The following is a 25,757-nucleotide window of genomic DNA, read 5'->3' on the forward strand; positions in this document are numbered from 1 at the left end:
TGAATCCCAATAAATGCGTTTTCGCGGTTACATCCGGTCGTCTGTTAGGGTTTATTGTGTCCAATGAAGGGATTCGAGTTGATCCCTTCAAGGTTAAGGCAATAGTTCAGTTGCCTCCCCCATCCTCAATTCGTCAACTTCAAAGTCTTCAAGGGAAGGCTAATTTCTTAAGACGGTTTATAGCAAACTACGCCCAGATCACTAAAGGGTTCATGCGTTTGCTACGAAAAGGAGTTCCATTTGTGTGGGACGACTTTGCACAGCGGTCGTTTGATGCTTTGAAAAAGGCATTAGTCTCTGCCCCGCTTTTGAGTCCACCGGATTATGGTAGAGACTTCCTTTTATATCTCGCTGTAGCAGACTCTACCATTGGTATGGTTCTAGTTCAGGAGGACGATGCTCTTGTCGAGCACGTGATTTATTATTTGAGCCGAGGCTTAATAGGTCCTGAACTCCGCTATTATCCGGTTGAGAAATTCGCCTTGGCAGCTGTCCATGCTGTCCAGAGGCTCCGTCATTATATTTTGCTACGCAAAAATTTTGTCTTAGCGGCGGTCAATCCATTTCAATTTGTCCTCAGTAGGCGAGTGATTGGGGGCAAATATAATAGATGGATAGTCATTTTACAAGAATTCGATCTTGAATTCTTGTCCGCCAAGTCTAAGAAATCTATGGTCTTCGCGGAGCTAATTTCTGAGCTTCCTTGTGGAGAGGATATTATTTATGAGGAAATTTTACGCGACGAACATATATTCCTCATCTCTTCACAAGACCCTTGGTATGGAGATATCATTGTTTATCTCCAGACTTCGAAGTATCCCTCTACTTTCTCCAAGGATGAACGTCACAAATTACGTCACCTGGCTAAAAACTATGTTATCATTGGTGGCACATTATACCGTCGAGGGGTTGATTCAATTCTTCGACGTTCTTTAACCTTAGAGGAAGCAGATTCTGTTCTTAATGACTACCATAGTGGAGCTTGTGGTGGTCATCTATCAGGGCTTGCTACAGCCCAGCGCATCTTACGTGCCGGCTACTTCTGGCCTTCACTCTTTAAGGACTGTGTGGAAGCGGTCAAACGCTGTCACCCGTGTCAAATTTTTACTCGCAAGATGCGTGCGCATCCAGCTCCCCTTTTTCCCGTTGTCACCGTCGATCCGTTCACTAAGTGGGGTATTGATTTTACGACTTGTAATCCGCCTTCAGCGGCGAATCACAAGTATATTATAGTGGCTGTAGACTACTTCACGAAGTGGGCTGAAGCCATGCCTACTTATAAGAACGACAGTGACACGACAACTTTGTTTCTTTTCAATCAGGTTATCTCAAGGTTCGGTATCCCAAGGGAGATTGTCACCGACCATGGCAGTCATTTCCAAAATCAGCTAATGTCTGAATTGGCCCTTAAATTAGGATTCCATCAGGAGCATTCGTCCCCTTATTATCCTCAGGCCAATGGACAGGTAGAGGCGGTCAATAAAACTCTTAAGACGATACTCCAACGGACAATCGATAAAAATCGGTCCAATTGGCACATTATGTTGTATTCGGCTCTTTGGGCATACCGAACCTCCGTCAAAACGGCTACTGGTTTTACTCCTTTTCAGTTGGTTTATGGGATGGAATCTATCTTTCCGGTTAAATGTGAAATCCCATCTCTAAAGTTGGCTGTTGAGCTTCTTCCTAAGACTTCAAGTCTCGAGGAGCGCCTAGTTCACTTGGAACATCTCGATGAGCAGCGTCGAGATGCCTCCACGATGAATGAGGCCCATAAGAAAAAGGTCAAAACACAGTATGATAAGTATGTCCGTCCTCGTGTCTTTTCTGAAGGTGACCTTGTCTTGGTCTATGACCAAGATAAGGACGCCTTGGGGGCAGGAAAATTTAAGCCCATGTGGTATGGTCCTTTCATTATCAAACGACTTTTAGAAAAAGGATCGTATGAGTTAATTGATTTCGAAGGAAACAAGCTGGCGGAGCCCCGAAATGGGCTCTACCTAAAGAAGTACTTTGCTTAGTTCAGGCTGGGCGATGACTTCTTTGTATTTTATGTATATATTTATACATATATTGTCGAGCGTTTTCTGATATCAGTGCTTTTTGGTCTGCTGTGGCAGGTGCTGATGGATGATTTGGTCTATTTTGGGTTCGCCGATGGTGCTAGTCGGCACACTCGGAATCTTGCTTCCGCAGCTTAGGTACTTTATTACCCAACTGGTCAGTTGATGATATCGAGAGGCGTGTGTATCGGTCCTGCTTCAAACAATATGGCCGAGTATACAGCTGTTATCAATCTATTATCTGAGGCAATCTCTTATGGGATCGACTCGTTGGCAGTATATCTTGATTCTCAATTGATAGTGTCTCAGTTAAACAACATTTATCGGGTTAGAGATCCATTATTATATCGCCAATATTTAAGGGTGAGGTTGTTGCAAAGATAATTTATTTGCATTAATTATTTGCACATTCCAAGATCTCAAAATTGGTTAGCTGATTCTATCACTAATCAAGAATTAGACTGGCATATCAATCATTCATCATCATAAAATCATGCATCAAAAAGTCGAACTGTATATATATATATATATATATATATATATATATATATATATATATATATATATATATATATATATATATATATATATATATATATATATATATATATATATATATATATATATCATAAAGCGTCTCGAGTGTACATATGTGTGTCCAAAAATATACAAAATTGGGACTCAAATGCCCATAATCATGTCAGGCATATCTAACGCCTCGGCTCTGGATGAGCAGCGAAATATGTAACTATAGCATTGGCCACGCGCCAAAAGACGCGAACCCAGTCACGTGGCATGCCAACCACATGAGGCTGCATATCCGGAGGAAGATCCTCTATCTCGGCCATCGGTACTTGGCAGCTCAGTCTTGCCAAGTGTCGCTGGACGTTGTTGAGGGTCCTTTCCGCATCCGCAGCCACCTCTTCGGCTCCTCGGCCACGCCGTCCATGCCGCAGGAATCCATCTGGTCGTACGGGCCCAATGTCTGGAACATGATCATCATATTAGTCATTTGAATCTCATCAAAAACTATTTTTCAAAATTTATCATTATATTTGAAAAATCCAATAAAAATCATAAAATCATAAAAATCAAAATTATTACCAATCTCGCCCCATGCTGCGTCCGGTGGTAACACTAGATCAGGATCTCCTCGGAAATCCAATCCGACATAGGGGTAATCATCCACGGCGATGATTTGCTGCTCCCACCAGGTAAAGAAATCATCGTCGAATGCATTCCTAGGGACTTCCCCACCCCCCAGACGTTTCATCAAGTCAGCCCACCGGCCCATGCGTGGATCACGTGGACTACTGATGGAAACTGCTACCCTGGGGCGGAGTGCGGGAACCTTCTCAAAGAAGAAAGTGCACAAGATGGTTCCGAACCCAAAGTTCTTGGTCTGTCCCCTCCTGATAGAAGTGAGTTGTTCCTTCATGTTAGCAAGGAGAGGAGTACACCAGTCAAACACTGTAGTGAGACAGTCCACCGCCACGCTCATGTTTACCCGTGACGCCTGATGTAGTGAGGATGATCCATTCACTCGACCTATGGTGAACAAGATTATCCTGAGTGACAAACTCGCCACATGTGGGATAGAGATCTGGCTCCCGACCTTCCGATGACCCAGGCAATAAATCTGTACATAGTCATCTACATTGAGGCTATTTCGTGTCCTGCCCCGGGAATGTACTACCTCTCCCCTTCGGGAAAGGCCCGTGATAAAATATATATCTTCCACTTCTACCCTGAGTGGAATCTGATCAATGATGAATGATTCCTCATCAACATCCCAATAATCAATGAGTCTCTCGAGCAAACGCGTGTTGGCTTTCATATTTGGCAATTTGAAGAATTTTAGCAACCCGCATCCCCGTAGGGCATCTAATGCCTCATCATTGTTCATAACTTCACTATCCACAACTGAGTGCTCTCTTTCACGCCATGTGAGAGTCATCCTGGAAGAAAAAATCATTTCCATCCATTAGTTTTGTGTATAAAATTAGTTTGTTGCGCACACGCGGGTTCACCTATACACAGTCGCGTGTAGGGCCGTCGTATACGCGTTTTCTGTAAAGCCAACCCGCGTGTACGCCGCAAAACAATTTTTTGCAAAAATCTAATGGTGAAACATCAATTAAACTTCCTAAAAACTATCACAATTGATTGCAAGACAAGTTTAGTGCTTACCTGGAAGTTTTCGGCAAGTTTGAACGGTTGAATAAATCACAAGGAAGTTTGCTCCTTTTGCTCCACAATTTTTGCTCTCCAAGTCAAACGGTGAAAATGGTAAGTCCAAAATTTCTTTTTATAAGTTTTGAAAATGCAAAATTTTTTCAAAATTTTATTTTGTTTGGTTTCATGTCACTTTTAACTTGGGAGCTTGGAATGTCGAGATTGGGTTGTTTTTCAGGACATTTTGGACATTTTTCGACAATTCGAGACGGTTCCATGATTGCTGACCCGTCATGGCAGGTATCGTGTTGTCACTGGCATATAGGTTAGTGCCACCATTTTTCCGTTGCATTATGCATACTAGCCTCCATTTGACCAATACATCTGCCATAGGGTCGATCCCATCGTGTTATGGTTCGTTAGCCATTTTCACTCGCCGATTCTTTAAATCATGACACAATGGTAGAGCCATCCTTTTACATGGGCATCTTAGTTAGCACCTCACTGACATTTGTTGCCCATGCTGCTTCGTTTTGAGTAGGCTCGGGAGTCCTCTATAGTCCCGCCATGACTTATGCGTTGAAGACTCATTCCTCTTTGATTCTTCGCTTCGTTCCAGCCTTATACCCTAGAGGCTCCTATGAGTGTTGAGTTGTACTTTTGCATTGCATGTTGACCATTTGCACCTTTTGGCCTAGAGCCGGCTTCACTTGGACTCGTGTTTAAGCCAACTTTTGACCATGACGTCTGCAAAATCAACCTTGCATACCTTTGACTTCTGCAGCTTGACATACCCAGACCCGTGGAAGGAACATACCTCTGAGTGTCACTGACCAGTTTTCACCTCCCTGCATTGAGCATAGGAACGTTCCTTTCTCAGGAACTAGATCATCTGTCTCACCGACACTCGTTCTTTCCAGTGTACCATAGCATTCTTTTATTCTTTTTCCGGCTTATCCGAAAAAGACAAAAAAAATAAATATTCCAAAAAAGAGCGGGAACAGGGACATTATTTCCATTTATTATTGGCAGCTAGAGTCAGTCATGCCGCCCTTGAACAAAGCACTCAAAACAAAGTCTCCTCCGCATGGGTGGGATTTGGTTTGACTTAGGTACGCCATAACCTTGTTATCGAGTCAGTTCTCCCCTGATTGGTTATCTCTTCCAATCATATGGAGGGTTCGTTCGCGCCCCCTGCATGACGAACTTATACAGATTCATCATATGCTGCCGCATAGTCACATTGAGTCGTGCTTTTGTTCAAGGGAAGTTAGCCTGAGTCGGCCTTTCTGCGATGTCTCTTGACTCATTTTTCAGTCGGCCATCCCTGGTTGTCAGTGTCATGTCTATCATCACATCAGTTATATTGGTCCTTTACTCGTGCCGGTTTGAGAAGGTCCCCATTGACTTCTTGCTGGCGGGTCTTGTCCTTATCGACGACGACACCTTACTCTGAGGACAGGCCTAGAGCCGCACCCTGGCCCTATTTTCATTATTGATAGGTCACCTTATGCTCAGCATCGATCAGTATCATGGGTCTTTGACTGAGTGGTTTCCCTTGTGTTCGACATCAGCATACATTATCACACATTAGGATTCGTGCAGTACCTTGGTTTCCATTTGACCCTATTGGTGGATACCTCGCCTCTGTGTCAGCTTTCATTATTGGTTGGTTCAGAGGGTTTCTACCGTGCGCTAGCCACATCTTCTGTATGCCAGAAACGTACTTCGGTTGGGTTACTACATATTTTTCGTCCGATTCCTTCCACATTATTGGCCTACGGGTTACACTCGCGCTAGATTGATGGAGGATGCCTTAATGCCTTCCTTCTAGCGGATCTTTCCCTATCGACTCTGACTCATTGCTCTGGGTCAAAGATCTAGAGTCCATTTGGCAGTACCTTAGGGTTTGCAGTCATTAGTGGCAGATTCCTCGCTATCGACAGTGGGAAACCATCATTTTCTCCTGATCGATAGATTCTTATAGGTGTTCGACTTCAGCTCATCTATTCACACTTGTTAGATTGTACTGGGTACCTTGACGCTCATTATCATTATCGGTGAGTAGTCTCGCGTTTGTTAACAGTATACATCAATGACCGGTAATCAAACGATTTCTCACATGGTCGACTTCAGATCATTTATTCCCATGGTGTAGAAATGTACCACGTCGATCGGTGAAGACCTCAGGTTGTATTAGCATTCGTTGGTTCACTTGACAGTTTCTCCTGTTACTGCTAGTTGATACCACTCCACCTTATATGTTGCAGTCAGTCATGGCAGCATTCTATATGCTGGCACCTGAGTTTGCAGTGTAGTACCATCCTATTCCATCATGTTCAGTTGGTACCTGTTGGGATCAGTCTTTGGTATCAGTGATCCGTTGCATCTTTCAGCATCATTGATAGTTTTATATGTGATATTCACACATGTACTTACTCATTATGATCAGATGATCCATTATGTATCTTCCAGTCATTTATACTTGTATACTTAGTGGATCCACTTGTACTTGCTATGCGGACATGCTTTACTTTTCCTGAGCATGGGTATGCCCGCCTCAGACAATGTTTCTTTCTGATCTCCTTTCGGTGGCTTGGCAGGCTGAATTCTGGTGCAGTCCTCCTCAGTTTTTCGATAGAGTTCCTTTCCATGTACTTACATAATATATTTCGGCCATCATGTTCCCCTTCTGCCCTCATATATTAGGGGGCATCTGTTATAGCTCCAAATCTCACTCTTATGGTTTGTGATGCTGCACTCATGGCCTAGGGCAACCCCTCCTTCCAGACCTGGTCCAAAAATTTAAAAAACAGTGTTTTATTCCCTATACGCGACATTGCCCTGAGTTAAACACGTGTACACGCGGGTCTGTGTATACCCAACCCGCGTGTATGTATTAAAACACTTAAAAAAATATATAATTCCTTATTTTCGGGCGGAGATCGCGGGTTTTACCTGCTGATCACCTGTTAGTGCCCGTGGCCCAACTGTTCCCAACCAACTCCTAACTAAAAAACTACTTTGGAGATGGTATAAAAAGACATCAAAGGGAAGGCCTAAGGGAGAGAGAAAAGAGAGCAAGATTATTATGCTGAGATTTTTCCCCTTAGACCAGGTCTGAAGTCCTTGGTGCTTTCTGCACTTCCCCCATTTTGCATAGGAAACCATTGTTTCCATGTGTATTGGTGATTATTTATCCTTTATGTCATCATTGAGTAAGACTTGGAAGGAGCTCTTGTTGGAGGCTTGAGGCTGGAACGAATCCGGGAGGAAGCTTTGCTTGGAGCCTGCTGAAGGTGTTTCAGGTGATATCTTTCCGTTATATGTACTTTATTTGCCTTCATATAAAAGAAACACGTCTTGGTTCCCGAAACAATCTTTCTTTATGCTTATGAGATTCTTGTTTTGAATTCTTATGCAAGTGGTTACTTAAAGATTTTTATAACTAACTTTATAGCATGAAGATGGTTCATATATAAGTATTTGTCCATGTACTGTTGTGTTCTTTGATTTGTTTGTTTTACAGGTCAAAGGAAGAAGAAGGGAACTCCAAGAAGGGTTTGGACCCTAAAGTCCTTCTCGAACGTAGGACCTTAGGTACGTACCCTTAACGTTAGAATTTGCTTAAAGTAAAGATAATGGCTGTGTGTGTGTTTCTTTGAATAAGCAATTTTCAGTCTGGTAGAGTCTTAACCCAAAGGACCCTAGGGGTACTTTCCCTTCAACCACTAGGTTTATATCTCCCACTTGGGCACTTATTTTTATTTCTATCTTGGGACCATCCTCATACAGACAAGGCATCCTATTTCGGCCCTCCATATTTTTCCGTGTCATCTCCTCTGACAACCAGCATGAGACTATTTCATCAAACTAGAAGGCAGTTGCATTTCTACCTATTGCAATGATGAGACTATCCCACGAATTTGGTAGAGAACACAACAAACTGATGCACTTATATTCATTTGAATTTTTAATATCAATAGATAATAATTGGCTTACCACAATATTAAATGTGTTCAGATGCTCTATCACGTAGTCTCCATCTTTCATTCTTATGTTACACAACTTTTTCCGTTGGAACAATTTATTCACTAGATACATAGATTGGCACAAAGTCCCTAACTTGTCCCACAAAGCCTTCATCTAAGCTTCCCCTGATACATTCATTAATATTGAATTTGAGACACATAATCATATTATGCTCTTTACCTTTCGATCCAAATTCACCCAGTCTTTAGCTGACATTGTTGTTGGTTTAGTACCCAGATCTACCTTGATCCACTAATCTTTATCCACCAACATATCCTCCATCTTGAGTTTCTACAACTCAAAAATCTGACCATAAAATTTCTCGATCCCTATGTTTCCACTTCTCGCCATCTTATTTCACCACAAGAATTGATCCTGCAGATATCCCATTGAACATGGTCTACCACAAGCTCGAGCAAAAACCCCTCAATAGCGAAGGTGCTCCCTTGAAGCCAAAACGACTCAGATACCAAATGTAGGTTTTAACTCCGTATAAAAATTATCCACATATGAATTCTAAAAATAGAAAATAAATAATGGTGAGAGCATAAAACATAAAATATATAGACACAAATATTTTTTCATGGATCCCAAAACCGAGACTACCATATTGATTTTTCATTATTTTCCCTTCAATATTACAATACATATATATACATGCAGAAGCATCCATAAACCTGAATCCATTAACCCTGGATTAGAACATAACTGTAGTTCCCTTATCCAAATTTACAAAATACCATGGACAATAAATAATCATGCCCAAAACCATGTGCGTGCGAAATCCATTCACAAAAATATAGGTAGGTTCGCCCACCTAATATAGGCTCAAAAACAAAATTTCTCAGGATGTTACGGCAGACCCTGTGCATGGGGGCTAACTTCCCCTGCATACTCCCCTGTGACCTCCCAGCAGTGCTCGTCGCAACGTACAGGGGAGCCCATCACCCCCACTCCACCCCACACCCCCACCCACCCCACCCCCACACCTCGTGTGTGGGCTAGTCATGGAAAGAATATAACACAACCCAACAGTTAGGGACATGCAAAGAAAAACAGAGAAAGAGAAAACCGCTCTAATACCACTAATATAAACTTGGAAAGGAACACAACAAATAAAAAATATAACCATAAATATAGAGATGTAGTAGAAACAACACTTCATTTCATTAATATTAAATACTCAAATATGCTTACAAACAAAATGGAAATAAACTAGCTCGGCTCATGGTAGCTTATCTCTGAGAAGAGATGTAGCAGCTACATGCCTCTAAACTATTTTACAATGAGTCTGGAAGGCCTATTTGTTATTGAGAAATAATGGAAAACACTAAATATCCAAAAACCTAACCCTAGGAGATTAAGCGCCAAAACTATGGGCCCCGTTTTGGTAAATTGGTACATCAACTTCCCGAGGTTGTAAATTTGGCATACAATCTTCGCTTGACATGCACAATACCTCGTTAGAAATATCTATGTGAGGAATACAACTTTTTCATGGAAAACATTATTTAAAAACTCATGTTTGCCCCATTTTTCCCAGAAGAACGTTGGTTTTTCCCCCAAAAAAATGTTGTCTAGGGCCTCAAAACGGGTCTGAAAGTTTAGGACCCAAAAATTTGCCAAAAATAGTAAATTGTGCTATAACTAAGGAAAGTAAAAAAATGAAAGAGACAATGGTTAGGGTCCAAGTGGAATAGGTGGGTAGCCACCAACATCCACCTCGATCAAAATTTGTAAGGATAAATCCCATGGGGTATTTTCTTCAATTATTTCTTCGTCTTTTGCTTCTTCTATTGATATTGTTCCTTCTTATTCTTCTTCTTCATCAAAATCTACATTAGGTACTTGACAATTTGGTTGAGATTGAAAATGTTGATTCCTTTTAATGGATCTAAAAGGTGTTTTTTTTTATGTTTTAGCTACTTGCTTCTTCAACTACCATTTCACTAGACATAGTTTTAAGGAATTTTTGGAGGAATTCTATATCAAAATGATATTTGGGAGTTTTATTTTTAGATTCTTCTTTAAAAGTCACCATTTTAGCTATTTTTCTTTCTTCGACAACAAATTTTTTCTCAAGGGCTAAAACCCTTTTCTCCACAGCTAAAGCTTCTTTCATATTATCAACCAATAGCACCTTATGAGCTCTATCAATGAACATCACGATACTTGATGGTAGGGAACTAGTATACCATTCAATATGGAAAACAATACCAGGTCTATATATAGTGGAGATATTATTCAAAAGCTTATTAATCTTGAGTTGAAATATTTAACTTTCTCATTAGGTGTGGTTTTACTAAGTGACAATTCATTAATTAATGTTGCTATTTTTCTGTCATCTCCAATATTCTTTAGGAATTTCTCTTCAAATGTATCCCAGTCAATAATTGATACAGATGGTAATTAAAAAACCATAAACTCATTGATCCCTCAAATGTATAAGGAAATAGTATACACACTACATCCTCTTCTAAAACTCCATTAAGATTAATTCCTAACATAAAATTATGCAGACATTTTTTGGCAGGAAGTCCATCATCAGGATTATATTTAGGCAACCATTTCTCTGGATGTTTAGGAAGAGGGTGCAGGGGAGGATTCATTGCAACTACTCCTAGACTGTTCAATGGTCTATCTACCATTCTGGGATTAATGATATGACCAGTGGTTGAGGAGGAAGACCTAGAAGTAGATGTACTTGATGAAGGGGTTGTTGAAGTATTAACTATTCCCCAACAACACCACTAACAACAATAGAGTTGGTCGGTTGGAGGGAAGGAATAGGGATGGATGAATATGTCAAAGGGTGAGAAGAGGATGTTAAAGAAGTATGTGAAGAAGTAGGATGAATGGTAGGAGTGTGAGGTGGAGAGGAAGAAACAATCTCACTATCTGAGGATTCATTACCAGAAATATGTTTCTTTTTCTTGTGAGTCGGTAATGGGAATTCAAAAGGTTTGACTCAAAGTTTCTCACTTTGAGATCTAGTAAGGACTCAAGTAGACTTTAGTAATGAAGTAGCACTACCCTCATAAGGTTCTAGTTGGGTAAGTTTTTCTTCATAAATAGAAAAGCCATCCAATTTTTGTATGAGATTTTGAATTTTTGGAGCTTCAATAGGTTGATTTCAAAATTTTATATGTTTAGAGGTTTGACTAGATGATTTTGTGACAAGGCTAGGATACTTTGATGATGATTCAACAACTTTAGATCTAGGATCAAGTGATTTAGAATGTGATCTAGAAGTCGGAGGATACTTTGAAGGAGATTGACTCTTTGAATGACCTCTTGATTTAGAGTGAGACCTTCCTGCCATTCATAGTCTCTGGCCCTCCTTCTAGTGACAAAAATGTTGATGATCTAAATTGACTTCATTAACATTGGGGGAAAACCACCCGATTGGGGTCCCAATTATACCCTTTTCCATTTGGAATGGTGGCTCCAATTGGAATTATGGGACCAGTTTCCCTTAACTAAAATACGTGAAATGGGATAAATGGTGGTGATGATATTAATTAAGCATAACTAATTGTTGAAAAGTGGGCAACAAGAAATGATAAATTTAGAATTTGCTAAAAATAGAATGTCTAAAAGTAGCATGTCTAAAAATAGCAATTTGGCCAGTGAGCTCATTGGCCACCTTAGAAGAGAGGTGAAATTCCTAAAAATAGAAAGTTCTAAAAATAGCATTTTTGGGTTCCTTCCTATTTATAGCAGTCCCTAGTTTATCTATAGGAAGTAAAATTAATCTTGGTCTTAATAGTAGTTGGAAATATTAATTAATTAATTCAGTTGAGTTAATTAGTTAAGGAGATTTGAATTTGAAGTCTTTGTGAGCATGCACATGAGTTGTCCCACTGATTGAGGAATTTATCCTTAATTTCCTCCACTGATTGAGGGAATAAGTATGAGTTCTATAATGAGAGAATCAGTTGACTTAGTTCTAACTAGTCAAGTCCAGTTAGATTATTTTAACAAGTTGTTAAAATAATAAAATATAGTTTGTTAATGCTTGCATGCATGTGCCAACTATTATTTTAGATAACTAAGGATTCACTCATGGATAACTGTTGCATGTCAGTTTTGTCAGAGACCCAGTTGAGATCAGGTGAGAGATAGTGTACTATCAAATGCTTGGATCTTCCCATGGAATATTCCTTGCATGCTTGAGGAACTAGTGTCCTCGAGGATTGCATAGTTGGACCTTTGGGTTGATAGCAGGTATGATTTGGGGCCAATTCTCATATGTTATGAATTGGACCCCAATCAAAATTGTGGAAGGAAACAGGGGATTGATGGATGGTTGCCTACATATTGAGGCATAGTGATTCTATCATCTTCATCTTTTGATTGCAAGAAGTACAGGATAGCTCTTGAGCTGATATTTTTTGTAAACAAAAGAGGATTTCCACATGATTGATAATACAATGTTGGGGGTTTTATGCCAGTGCTTTCCCTAGTGATATATTTGTGTTATGTGTGATTATTTCTCTTGATTACTTATATGTGTTTATGGTTGATGTTGCTCATGAAATTGATTTTACTTCCGCTTAATGTTTTGTAGAAGTAGATCATGTGTTTTGCTTTAGTACATTACATTACTAGTTTGATCTATAGGTGAAATTTCTACATGGTATCAGAGCGAGGTTAATCAAGAAAGGAACAATATACAAGTAAGAGAAAGAAAGTTGAAGTGTATTGTTTGGGATATAGATATCTAGTTCTCATCACAGTTCAAATTTCATCCAGATGGCCTTCACTGGATTGAGGCTTGAGTATGCCCATAATGGCAGCTCAAACTAGATAGCTTGGAAGGATCACATGGAGGTAGTATTGGAAGATAATGGCATTAAGGAATTCATTGATCAAGATGTCCCCAAGCCTAATGATGCTACTCAGGCTGCAGACTGGAAGAAGAATGCGGCTAAAGCTAGGAGAATCATCCTAGAGGGAGTTTGAGATCACATAGTCTCGAGCCTCCATGGGAAGGAGACTCCATTTGCAATGTGGAAAAAATTGAAAGATTTATATCAGAATAGCAGTGATAAGAGGAAGCTATCATTGAAGGACAAGCTTCAAAAGATCGGGTGTGAGAAGGGCGATACGATCACTACATTCCTGAACAAGCTCACCAACTGCAGAGATGAGCTTGCAAGCGTAGGGATCACTATCGCTGATGATGATATGGTGAGTCTAGCACTCCTTGGCCTTCCTAAGAGCTAGCATAGCTACCAGGACTCAATGAATTGAAGGGACAAACTGCCAGATTGGGAACGACTGTGGTCGGATTTGATGCAGGAGGAGAACAGACGAAACACCAGAGATGGAGTTTCTTCATCAAAGAATGATGATGAAGAGTACTTGGATTTAGCATATGAAGCTAAGAAAGGGAAAGGGAAGGCATCCCAATCCAAGTCTTCTCAAGGAGGGAAGAAGTTTGACAAGTCGAAGGTGAGATGCTTTCATTGGCATTAGTTGGGTCACTATGCTACTAGTTTCCCAAAGAGGAAGAAGTCCAAGAAAGGCTCCTCCAAGGAATCTGATGGTGATGCTCTAGCTTCACAATTTGAGATGGATTTATCACTTATTGCATGCATGGTTTCATCTAGCATGGGATGTGTTTGGTACTTGGACAATGAAGCTTCATTCAACATGTCAGGTGATAAGACTATTTTCAGCACTTTGGAGGACAAGGATCTCCAGATACGGATCGAGATGGGCGATGACGGAAGGTACCATGTCTTAGGTGAAGGTACAGTTGTGTTTCAGAGGGAGCATGGTTCTCCCCTATCTCTTTCTAATTATATGTATGTACCAAGGCTGAAAAAGAATGTTGTGTCTATTACTATCCTTGAGGATAAAGGCTATGATGTAGTCTTTTGTTTGGGAAAGGTTTTTCTAAGGCATATCGGCACTGGACAGACCAAACAGATAGGGGTTCGAGTTAAGAATCTCTATAAGTTACAGGTAGAAGACTGTGCTGCTTTGAGTTCCAAAGCGGAGGTGATGCATGGCCAAGATATTGGTGAGTTATGGCATAGGAGACTGGGCCACTTGCATCATGGGGCCTTGAATATCATGCAGCAAATTTCTACTAGATTACCCAAGTGCAAGCTGGAGCAAGTGAGCATATGCAAAGGTTGCACTTTGGGTAAGTATGAAAAATATCATTTTCATGATTGAGATGGTAGAGCAGAAGCAGTTCTGGAGCAAGTTCATTCATATGTATACGGGCCCTTCTCTACAGCCTCCATCGGAAAGAAAAGGTATTATGTTATTTTTGTTGATGATTTTTCTCGTAGATGTTGGATCTACTTCATGCAAAAGAAGGATCAAACCTTCTTGAAGTTTTGTGAGTTCAAAGCTTTGGCAGAGAAAGAAGTAGGGATGAAAATAAAGGCCTTCTGAAGCGATAACGGTGGAGAGTATATTTCCCAGCAGTTAAGGACTTCTATGCTTCAAAAGGAATTAAACAGGAACTCACGACACCTCATAACCCACACATAATGGGGTGGCTGAAAGGAAGAACAAATATATTGTGGGTGCAGCTCGATCGATGTTGCATGACCAAGGCCTACCACTTCATCTGTGGGTTGTGGTGAGCTCCAGTATTGTAGCAATAATGCTACAACTCCTAGGGCTTCCTGTCTCTCATTTTATCAACCCGGTAGTTCGTACAAACTTGGAAGCGACGGTGCTATATGGACAAGTACTAGCTCTTGTCGCAGTTGTCACTTGGTCAGCTGGCACAAGTCTGCTAGGGCTCAAGCCAACTTCTATAGGCTCTCAGAAGAAGCTTGCTAAATGATGGATGAAAGCTATTCTCAAAGGAAATCTAATTCACTTGACAAAAATGAACTGAAAGCAAATCAAAGCATGTAAACCTAGGAAACCCTAATTTGACTAGTCTAACCTCTATGATGCAAAGAATGTGAATGAAACTTCTACCAATGCTGTCATTACCTCTAATAAGTGAAAATGCATAAATCTAAGCTGCTTGCATCTTAAAAGACATGTTTTTGTATTTTTTCTTTAAGTGGATGGAATGATTGTGATTTTGTGCTTATTAGGGTTTGGTTGTGCAGATGTGATGCAGAAGGAAGGAAAGCGTGGGAAAGGTTGGGGAGGCTAGGAGAGGTTCCCAGGGATCCTTAGCATCCGTCCACAGAGGTTCCTCACGTTCAGAAGCTCAGCAACCGAGTGAGTGGCCTCCTACAGGATGTCTGCAGGGGATCCTATAGGAAACTCAGAGGTTTCTACAGGAAGTCTACAAATTGCTACAGGATGACCTACTGTGGGTGTTTGAAGTGATGGAGGAGTGATGGAATGGTAGGGGGAGATATGTAAGGTAGGGATAAGGCTGGTGATGGCTCAGAAGTGGAGGAATAGGATGGGGAATGAGTGTAGGGAGTAGGTTGGAAGATAGAGGGCTATGTCAACGAAAGGGCTAGAGAATGAAGTTACGTGAGGAGTGGAGGAATTTGGGAGATAACAGAGCGGAGCAGAGGTCGAGGATGTGGTTGCATGCGTGATCAAGATGGAGGACGAGGTAATGGAACGAGGGAGAGCAGTGTAAATGAAACAAATGCTTATGACTGTCACCAAGACGAAAATGCATGAACCTAGACTACCTGTGCTATGAATTCAATGAACAGCAATCCAAAATGCGGAGAGGAATGTGCATGAAGCTGTGATGAAGGTGTGTGGTGCAGGTGTGAATTACATGGAAGCATCTAACATAACCGTGACTGTGTTGCAGCAATCATAAAGTAAAGAAATGCGTATTTTTGGTGGTTGGTTATGGACTGCACCCCAATCCCTAACAGAGATGGCAGTGAGCCTTAACAACCTTTTTGCTGGAGCTCCAATAATTTATAACTATCCTCCTATCGAATCTAAGCAACTGAAATGAATTCACCATAAACTAATCCTATCTAAGCTCATGAAAAAGACTAAGTTAACAAACTGTAAATTCGAATTGCATGTGAAAATAAAAACTCAAAGTGCTGAAACGAAATGCAAACAACACTACAACAGAGGGGATCTATGGCTCTCAGGTTGGGCCCTAACCTGAGAGCTATAGTCTCCTTAGTAATTCAGAATGAGATCAAAATCTGCCTTCTTTATTCATAATCTGATGTCATGCCAAACTTGACTTACAAAAAGGAACAAAAACTGAGCTATGCTCCAAAATTACAATAGTAATGTGAAAGTTTCAACAACCTATCAAAGGCTACGGCCTCTATACTTATGCAAAAACAATGATCCAACAAGTGTCCTTGATTTTAGGAGCTCGTCTGTCCAACTAGAGTTTAACTGTTGATCCTGTAGGACAGTCATAACTACTGTTCTTGTAGAACAGTTGTAATTGCTGTTCCTGTAGAACAGCTGGCTGATTCTAAGCTCGGAGGGGAGATGGATTGGAGCTCGGAGTTCTTGGTGGGAATCACAAGGAATGTCCCCAAGACCGTGGACATCCTCTCCTAAAAACCAGCAGTGCCACCTCATTGTCTCCTTGTCTCCTTTTTCGTTGTCTTTTTCTCCCTTTTAATGCCAAAAACCTGAAAGTATCATGCATTAGTCACGTAGATAAAATGTCTACCCTTCTTCCTACAAACAACACGAATAAACTAAGAAATGCATGCATAAGCAGTAAAAGATGAATGGTTTGAGCAAGTAGAATAGGCCAAAATGATCCCAAATTGTACCAAAATTGGGGCTCATCATCACCCCCCAGCTGAACCATTTGCTCATCCTTAAGAAACCTTGCTCCTGCTCCTTGTCCTTGGCCGAGGACTCGGGATCGGAACAGGCTCTTTCTTTCCCGCTTTTGATGGCCCTGCCTTCTCTGCCCCTGGTGGTGACGAGGGTGGCGCTTCTTCTCCCTTTTTCATTTCCTTGAGCTGGGCTTCAGAAGGCGACTGGCTTATTTTTCGTGTCCAGGAAGTTATTTTTGGGCTCCCCTTTTCGGGGGTGGCTGATGTTTTAGAGGGGGTTCTTGCACTGGGTGAAGTAGGGACGTCCCCTGAAGTGGTTTGGCTGCTGGGTGGAGGCTGTGGCTTGCCCATGGTCATCCTCTTGCTTCCCCTGTCTTCAAATGGTAGAGGGGTCTCCCTCTCCCTTTTCTCCTTTGGTTTTGGAGGTGTACTGAGGGTAGCCAGTGCCGCTGCTGCCTCCTTTTCGAGGATGCCAGCCTTCTCTTTCTTGCGTTTTGCTCTCTCAGAGCTCCTTGTAGAGGGACCCTCCTTTTCAGATTTCGGGCTTCCTGTGGAAGACCCTGCTTTGCCCACTTCCGGGCCTCCAGTAGAAGATTCTTTCTTTCCCGCCGTTGGGCTTCCTGAGGAAGGCCCTCTTTCTGCCTTCGGACTCTCTGTAGGAGGCTATTTCTCAATGCCTTTCGGGCCTCTTGTAGAAGCCCCTTTTTCCAATTTCGGGCTTCCTGCAGAAGCCCTTGTCTCTGTCTTCGGGCTTCCTGTAGAAGCCTGTGTCTTTGTTTTCGGGCTTCCTGTAGAAGCCTGTTTTTCAAGGATTTTTGGGCTTCCTGTAGAAGCCTTGGTCTTTGCTTTTGGGCTTCCTGTAGAAGCCTGCTCCTCACTGATCTTCGGGCTTCCTGTAGAAGCCTTTGTCTTTGTTTTCGGGCTTCCTGTAGAAGCCTGTTTTTCAATGATTTTTGGGCTTCCTGTAGAAGCCTGAGTTTGTGTTTTCGGGCTTCCTGTAGAAGCCTGTTTTTGCTTCCCTGTAGACACAGGTGTCTCCACTTCCGCTTGCTTGCCTGCTTGAGTTTTGCTTTTTGCTTTGGTTGCAGGTGCTGTGGAGGTACTTGGGCTGACGTGGACCACCTCAGCTTTGTCCATTCTGCTCTTCATCCTCTTTTCCCTTGCTGACAGGATAGGTGTGCCACCCTTTTCTTTGTCCTTATTTTCCTCAGCCACTGCTTCCTTGTCTTCACTGTTGGAGGAGCCACTATCTTCGACTAGCATTTTTATGTCCCCATCTCGTGTTAGATTCCTAAATGACTCCCAAGAGAGGGGAACTTTATATGAGTGCAGTGCATCCTCCACAAGCAATTTGATCAGCCCATGGTGTGCCACCTGATCTGGGATGCCATCTTTCAGCTTGGTAGCACACTCCATTAAGGATTGTAACAGGAAATAAGGAATGCTTAATTTCTGCTCTACAGGAAGATTGATCCGGTGTCTTAATTCGGTGAGCAGCCTGAAATGATATGCATACACGATGCTGTAACGACCCTCACAGGTGATATATTTCATGATTTGCAAGCTGACTTCGTTCCATGGTGGCAACAGGCTTGTCCTTCTCACCCCATTTTTATCCTCCGTGAATTCTTCTTCAGGTGGGAAGAATTCTTTCTTGGCTTGCTGGCTTAGCTTTCGTTCTTCTTTATCCCACGGAAGACCCATAGGAAGCTCAGTGATTCTACTGATAGACTGCGGGGTGATCTTGAGGCTTAGGCCTCTAAAATTGACTGTGGCCAGCACCTTGGATTTTGGCCTCAGGGCCTGCAAGAATTCTTCGGCCACTTCCTCATCGTACCCCTGCAACTTATCACAAAAAGGCATCCACTGTGCTCGTGTAAAGAGCTCTACCACTGCCTGATTTCTCCTCAATTTATCTGAATCTGTGGGTTCTCGCCTGATAAATCCACCCGGCATGATGGCACAATTTTCTTAACCGGAGGTGGTGATGGCGGAAGAGAGTTTAGTTTCGGTGACAAAGTGTAGAACAATGCGCATAACCCACAAAATTTTACAACACAGTCTAATTACTCAACAATCCTGTAGAATGACAGTATAGGCACACAGACAGCAATTTCACCACTTTCTCTATACCCAGACAATGACTGACAATCCTACCACCTTTAATGACCATTTGCATGAGAAGTCCAGGGTTACCTCGTTACTGGGCCACCTTTTTTTACGTGAGCACCCGCGTTCCTGTAGAAGACTACGTTCCTGTAGAACTGCGTTCCTGTAGGAGCAGTGCGCAAATTTCTGGGAGGACTGTAATTGGATCGCATTTGAGGTGCGCTTCACCGGTGTTCTGGTAGCCAACAGCTCGGCGTATCAAAGTGCAGAGGAGATCAGAATAACAAATTGAGTTTGAAGTGGTGGTTGATAAATGCATGTGCAAAATCTAGCCGATTAGATTTTGAATCGGCGTGATCCGTGGCGCGGGGGATGAGCTGTCCCCCGCCGGACTGTTGGGCGACGTCATCCATCATTCACCTGCGTATTCACTTGCTGCCGCATCCATTCCCACAGATCTGCCGCCGCCTTTTTCTGTTAAACTCATTGCTGCCGACGGGAGTGTTCTCACGTGCGTGCTGCTGATTCTTTTCGTCGTGGCCGCCACCCGAACATCCAACTATACCATAACTGGCCGACGTGGCCAGTCTACTTGGCCATACGGCTGCTCAACCATTCACTTTTACGCTGTGCAAAACAAATCAAAGTAAAATTCATGCGATTTGATGGAAGGAAGGGTTTAGACGCTTACCTGCGTGGCTGCACATGATTTTTCCAGTTTTTCGATGATGGTGAGCGGATCTACCTGCTGCATGCGCACTTACACAGACCCAGAGGCTCATGGTTACAGGCTGCTGACGATGGAGGGATGTTGTGGTTGCATGCGCCCGCGTTACATTGGAGATGGCGGTGTTGTGAACGGTATCCACTCGAGCAGGTTGAACTGTTACAGGATCCCCGCGAGGGGTCTCGTAACAGTCCTTTCTCCTTGGGTGCATGCTGCACGACGGAGGATCTAGCCTTTAAATCACGCTTCTCGAGCTTCTGATGCCTGTGGTATAAGATCTCAGTGTTTGTTTATCTTTGAAAATGGCTTTCCCGCGAGAACTCATCGATTTTCTTTGTTTGTGCAGGGACTTGGCCGCATGTCGACACGGGTGGTGGAGCATGGTGACAGCAACGTGCAAGGATGCTAACAGAGGCTTGCATGCATCCAAACCAATCCATGGTCGCGAAATCTCTGTTTAAGATGAATTCTGGCCGTCCAAAACTCCTACAGGAAGTTTCCTGTAGACACAGAGCTTCCTGTAGAAAGTTTGCACTTTCCTGTAGAGAATCCGTGCCTTCCTGTAGAAAGACTGCGCCTTCCTGTAGACAGACTGCGCCTTCCTGTAGAAAGACAGCAGCTTCCTGTAGAAGATTCAAACCATGATAAAATTGCACATACCTTGAAAAACATGGGTGCTCTTGGAGGAGGTACTGATGAGGTTCCTTGACAGCATGATAAGGACCCTTAGCTGTGAGTTGAAGGGCTTCTTCTTCTCCATAGAGCATCTGCAACCTGCAATTTTTACCATATTTTGCTTATTGTGTTTTTTTTCTTTTTTCTTTTTCTTTTTTTTTTTAGAAAGATAACAGGGGCGCCCCAAAGAGGTTTTCACCCTTGCTACCTGCCCTGAGCGCCTCAGAGAGGTTTTCACTCAGGGATCTTTTTCAAACTTTCCTTCTTTTTTTTTTTTGAAAGACAATAGGGCCGCCTCAATGAGGTTTTCACCCCTATTGCCTGCCTTGGGCGCCTCAGAGAGGTTTTCACCCAAGGATCTTTATTATTTTCTCTTTTTTTCTTTTTGTCTTTTTTTTTTTTTTTTTTTAAATCTTTAGGGTATGCCCAAAGTAGAGGCAGAACCCTTCTCTATGACCAATACAGATTTCTCCATAGTTTTGATAAACTCTTGTCTTGAGAGAGGTATCCTGTAGATCTTCAATCGATGCCCATTGACAAGCATGGGAATGGCTTCCTCATCAATGGTTCGAATGAGGACAGATCCATTGTCATGGCATTTCTCCACTGCATATGGTCCCAGCCATCTGGTTCTCAACTTCCCCTTGAAATCTTTGTATCTGGAATCATACAACAAAGCCCAATCTCCCGGCTGAAATTGCTTGTCATGGAGATGTTGGTCATGCCACACCTTCCTCTGAAGTTGAACCACTTCTGAGTGAAGGAGGGCCTGCATGCGGTGCTCATCCAGTCCATTCAGCTGCAATAACCTTTCTTGTTGTGCATGGCTGAGATCTAGGTCCAGCTGAGCTGCCATCCTCAAGGTGTTGTATTCAAACTCAATGGACAGCAAAGCTTTCTTCCCATAGACCAGCTCATAAGGTGTGAAGCCGGTGGTGGTCTTCCAAGTGGTGTTGTAAGCCCATGTGGCCTCAACCAGGCGATCTGCCCAGTCTTTTCTGTTGCTGCTCACCACTTTGGTCAAGATCCCTTCTAATGCTCTATTGGTGACTTCCACCTACCCATTTGCTTGAGGATGATAGGGAGTGGAAGTCCTATGCTTGATCTTGTGATGAGCCAGCAAGTCTTCAACCAAGTTGGATGTGAACTGGCTCCCTTGATCGGTCACCAGCTCTCTTGGGTAGCCAAACTTGTAGAAGATGTTCTCTCTTAAGAACTCGACCACCTTCTCTTCTATTGCTGCTTTGATTGCTTTAGTCTCTGCCCACTTTGTCAAGTAGTCGGTACACACAATGATGTAGGATCTCTGCCTCGAAGAGGGATTGATTGGACCCACAAAGTCCATGCCCCACTTCTTAAATGGCTCAAGAGTCACTTGAGGTTGGAGAGGCATCTCATCCCTTTGGGTCGGTTTCCCCATTCTTTGGCATTGGTCACACTGACTGACATATCTTCTGACATCTTGATGAAGTGTGGGCCAATAGTAGCCTACCTGCAGGATCTTGAAGGCAGTTCTCTTTACTGCAAAATTCCCTCCACAAGGCCCATCATGACAAGTGAGGAGGATATCAAAGACTTCCTCCTCCCTTACACAACACCTTAAGATCTGATCGGGGCCAAGCTTGAATAGGTTGCCCCCGATCCAAGTGAATGAGGCACTTTTTCTGATGATTCTGCTCTTCTCTCTGGAAGATAGGTGTGGAGGGAACTGTGCTGAAACAAGATAGTTTGCTATATCAGCAAACCATGGAGAGAGTACTGAAATAGCAAACAGATGTTCATCAGGCATCTGATCGTCCACTGTTCCATCCTCACCTGCAGACAAATCCAATCTAGATAAAAAGTCAGTAACAACATTTTCTCTACCTGGTTTATCAACAATGGTTAGATCAAACTGCTGCAATAAAAGTAACCATCTAATAATACGAGCATTCACATCTGGTTTATTCATCAAATATCTAATAGCAGCATGGTCAGTATGTACAAATGTTTGATATCCAGTGATATAATGACGGAACTTGTTTAGTGCATGGACTACAGCTAAGAACTCTTTCTCGGTTACAGTGTAATTCAGTTCAGCTTTGGTCAAGTTCTTGCTAACAAAGTAAATGGCATATGGAAGTTTTTGCTCAATTTGTCCTAAAGCTGCACCTATGGCTTTGTTCGAGGCATCAGTGTGGATGTGGAAAGGTAGGGCCCAGTTTGGACCTCTCAAGATTGGTGCTGACACCAACTTGTCCTTTAACTCATTCAAACTCTTCTGACAATCGTCAGTCCACTTAAACTCCACATCTTTTGCCAATAGGCCAAACAATGGTGAGGCTAACTTGCTGAAGTCCTTAATGAATCTCCTGTAGTACCCCGCTAATCCCAAGAAACTCCTAACATCCCTTACCTTTTGTGGAGGTGGAACCTTCTTGATTAGAGCGATTTTGTTAGGATCCACCTGTAACCCTTGGCGAGAGATGGTATGGCCTAGCATGGTCCCTTCAGTCATTAGGAATTCACATTTTTCAGGGCTAAGGGACAAGTTCATCTCGATGCACTTGGTTAGGACTTTTCCCAAGTTGGACAATGCTTCCTGGAAGTTGGCCCCATAAGGAGTAAAGTCATCCATATAGATTTCCACTGCATCATGGACCAGCTTCGAAAAGATGCTTAAGACAACTCTCTGGAAAGTAGCAGGAGCATTGCATAGCCTAAAGGGAAGGACTCGGTAGGAAAAGGTACCCCAAGGACAAGTGAAGGTGGTCTTATCTTGGTCTTCCAGGCTGATTTGGATTTGATTGTACCCGCTAAACCCATCCAGGAAAGAGAAGAACTTCTTTCCTGCCAGTCCATCCAACACTTGATCTATGAAAGGTAGAGGGAAATGGTCCCTCTTGGTGGCTTTGTTCAGTTCTCGGTAGTCCACACAGATTCTCCATTTCCCATTTTTCTTGGCAACCAAGACCAGAGGGGACACCCATTCACTATCTGAGATGGGGTAGATGAATCCGACATCCAACAGTTTCTGCAATTCTTCCTTGACAATGTCCTTAAGGGCTGGATTCATTCTCCTCTGGGGTTGCCTAACCGGTTTACAATCCTCTTTGATGTATATATGATGGGTACAGACCGAGGGATGGACTCCTTTCATTTCCTTATAGCTCCAAGCAAAAGCATCTAGGTGGTTGGCCAACAGATTACACAGCTCTTTTTCCTGGGAAGGAGATAGGGAGGAGCTGATTTTCAATGCTCTCTCAGGGCCGAACTCCACATTCTTAACTCTGGGAGTGACAGGGTTGGTTGTACAAAGATCCACTAAGGTGCTAGCTTGGGCATCCTCCACCAATTTTTCTAAAGGTAGTGCACTGGTAGGTGGGTTTTGGATCAAGTTCTCGATCAAGTCATCCTCGGTTGGGGGGTTTCTTCTAGTGGTATCTAGGGTACACAGAGGTGCTGAATACACCTCGTATTCTTCTCCTTCCTCCAACCAGAGTGGTAAATCATGCTCTAAAGAAGGTTGGGCAGGAGGGTATAGGACTAGCTGCTTGGACATGGGACCATTTTTGATGGTCATGTTTCCTGCCCGACAACTTATGTAAGCATCTGCAGTAGCTAACCAAGGCCTTCCCAAGATGAGCGGATATCCAGTAAGCTTGGCCTTTGGTTGCAGAACCAGGAAGTCTGCAGGGTATTCCCAAGAATCAATGGAGACCATGACATCCTCCACAATCCCTTCGGGAGTCACGGTGGAGCGATCTGCTAATTGCAGTACTGTCGAGGTCTTCCTCAAGGAACCCTGGAGATTGAGTTTAAGCATGGTATCCCTGGTCATCACATTGATGGCCGCCCCCAGATCAATCAAGGTGTGGGGGATAATGGTGCCATTGATGTGAACATCTACTACAGGACTTCCAGGATCTAGGTACTTTGGGCAGATGACTTGTCCTAGCATAAGGTCAGGCAGTTGTCCTATGAAATTGATAGTTGAGGCATCTTTCTTCCATCTGCCTAGGTGTTTGAAACACTTCTCCTTAACCAATTTGTTGTAAATGGGCACATCCTTGATAGCTTGGAGAAGGGGTATCTTCACACACAACTGCTTGAGCTCTCCCAGAAGCTCATCCTCCTCTGGGTTGGGTTGTGTGGTGGCTGTTAGTCTCTCAGGAAAGGGTGGAATAGCTTTTGGTTCACTCTCCTGATGGTCTTCCTCATCCTCTGGGGGAGGAGGTTGGCGATCTGGAAGAGTCTTTCCAGATCTAAGATTGATCTCCTGGATCTCCACAGCATAGGTAGGGCATGAGGTCTCCCCAGTATATACCTGCTGAGCCTGTCTATTGTTGGGGTTCGAGTTCGGTTGAGCAGGCATTTGAGGTTGCCTTGGAGGAGCAGGAGGTAATGGTTGAGGTTGAACTAGTGGTGGAGGCAAAATGGCAGGAGGAGTGTTGTATTGGGACCTCCACTCCGACTGAGGTGCACTCCAATGAGGCTGCGGCTGGGCATGTGAGTGATATGAATGAGTAGTGGGTTGAGTAGGGTACTGATGTGGATAAGACCATGGACAAGGCATGGACCAGGAAGGATGAGAAGGGGGACCCCAGGAAGGCATAGGAGTTGACTGGTTTGGGTTATAATAAGCTTGAGATGCCCCTTGCATTCCCTGCTGATAAGGTCTAGATCCTTGTGGCCTCCTTTGGTTGATGAAGTAGAGAGGTTCAGTGGGGGCTTCGGTTCCTTGGTACATGGCTTTAAACCTAGGTAAGGTTGGACACTGATTTGTTGGGTGGTCCTCCTCACAAACGAAACACACTTCAACCGAATGTAATGGGCATTCGTTCTTAGGGTGTCTTCTGGTGCACCTAGGACAGAGGACAGCCAAGGCTCTCTCAGCCTCTTCTTTCTTTTGCTGAATCTTGAATGTATCAAGCTGCATGGAAATGGTCTGTCTCACCTCACTCTTAAGATCTTCTAATTGGTTTGTAAACTCATGTTTGGAGAAAGGGACACCAGTGGAGAGGATATTTCCTCTACCTCGTTTCCTAGCTGCCCTGGAATGATTTCTAAACACAGTCTTGATGTCCTCATAAGGCAGTTGGTAAATGTCCCCCCCAGCTAACATGTGAAGGGTGTCTAAGAGATCTTCAGGGACTCCTCGGAGTAGAACCAACTTGAGGGATTCAGGGTCAAGTGTGCACCTGGCCCGCTTATAGCTAAGTTGGAACCTCTCCTCATAATCCTCTAAGGACTCATCATTTCCCATGGACATCC

This window comes from Pinus tabuliformis, chromosome 1_2 (assembly GCF_031772625.1).
Source record: "Pinus tabuliformis cultivar Carrire ecotype Pingquan chromosome 1_2, CPIR1, whole genome shotgun sequence".
NCBI classification, from domain to species: Eukaryota; Viridiplantae; Streptophyta; class Pinopsida; order Pinales; family Pinaceae; genus Pinus; species Pinus tabuliformis.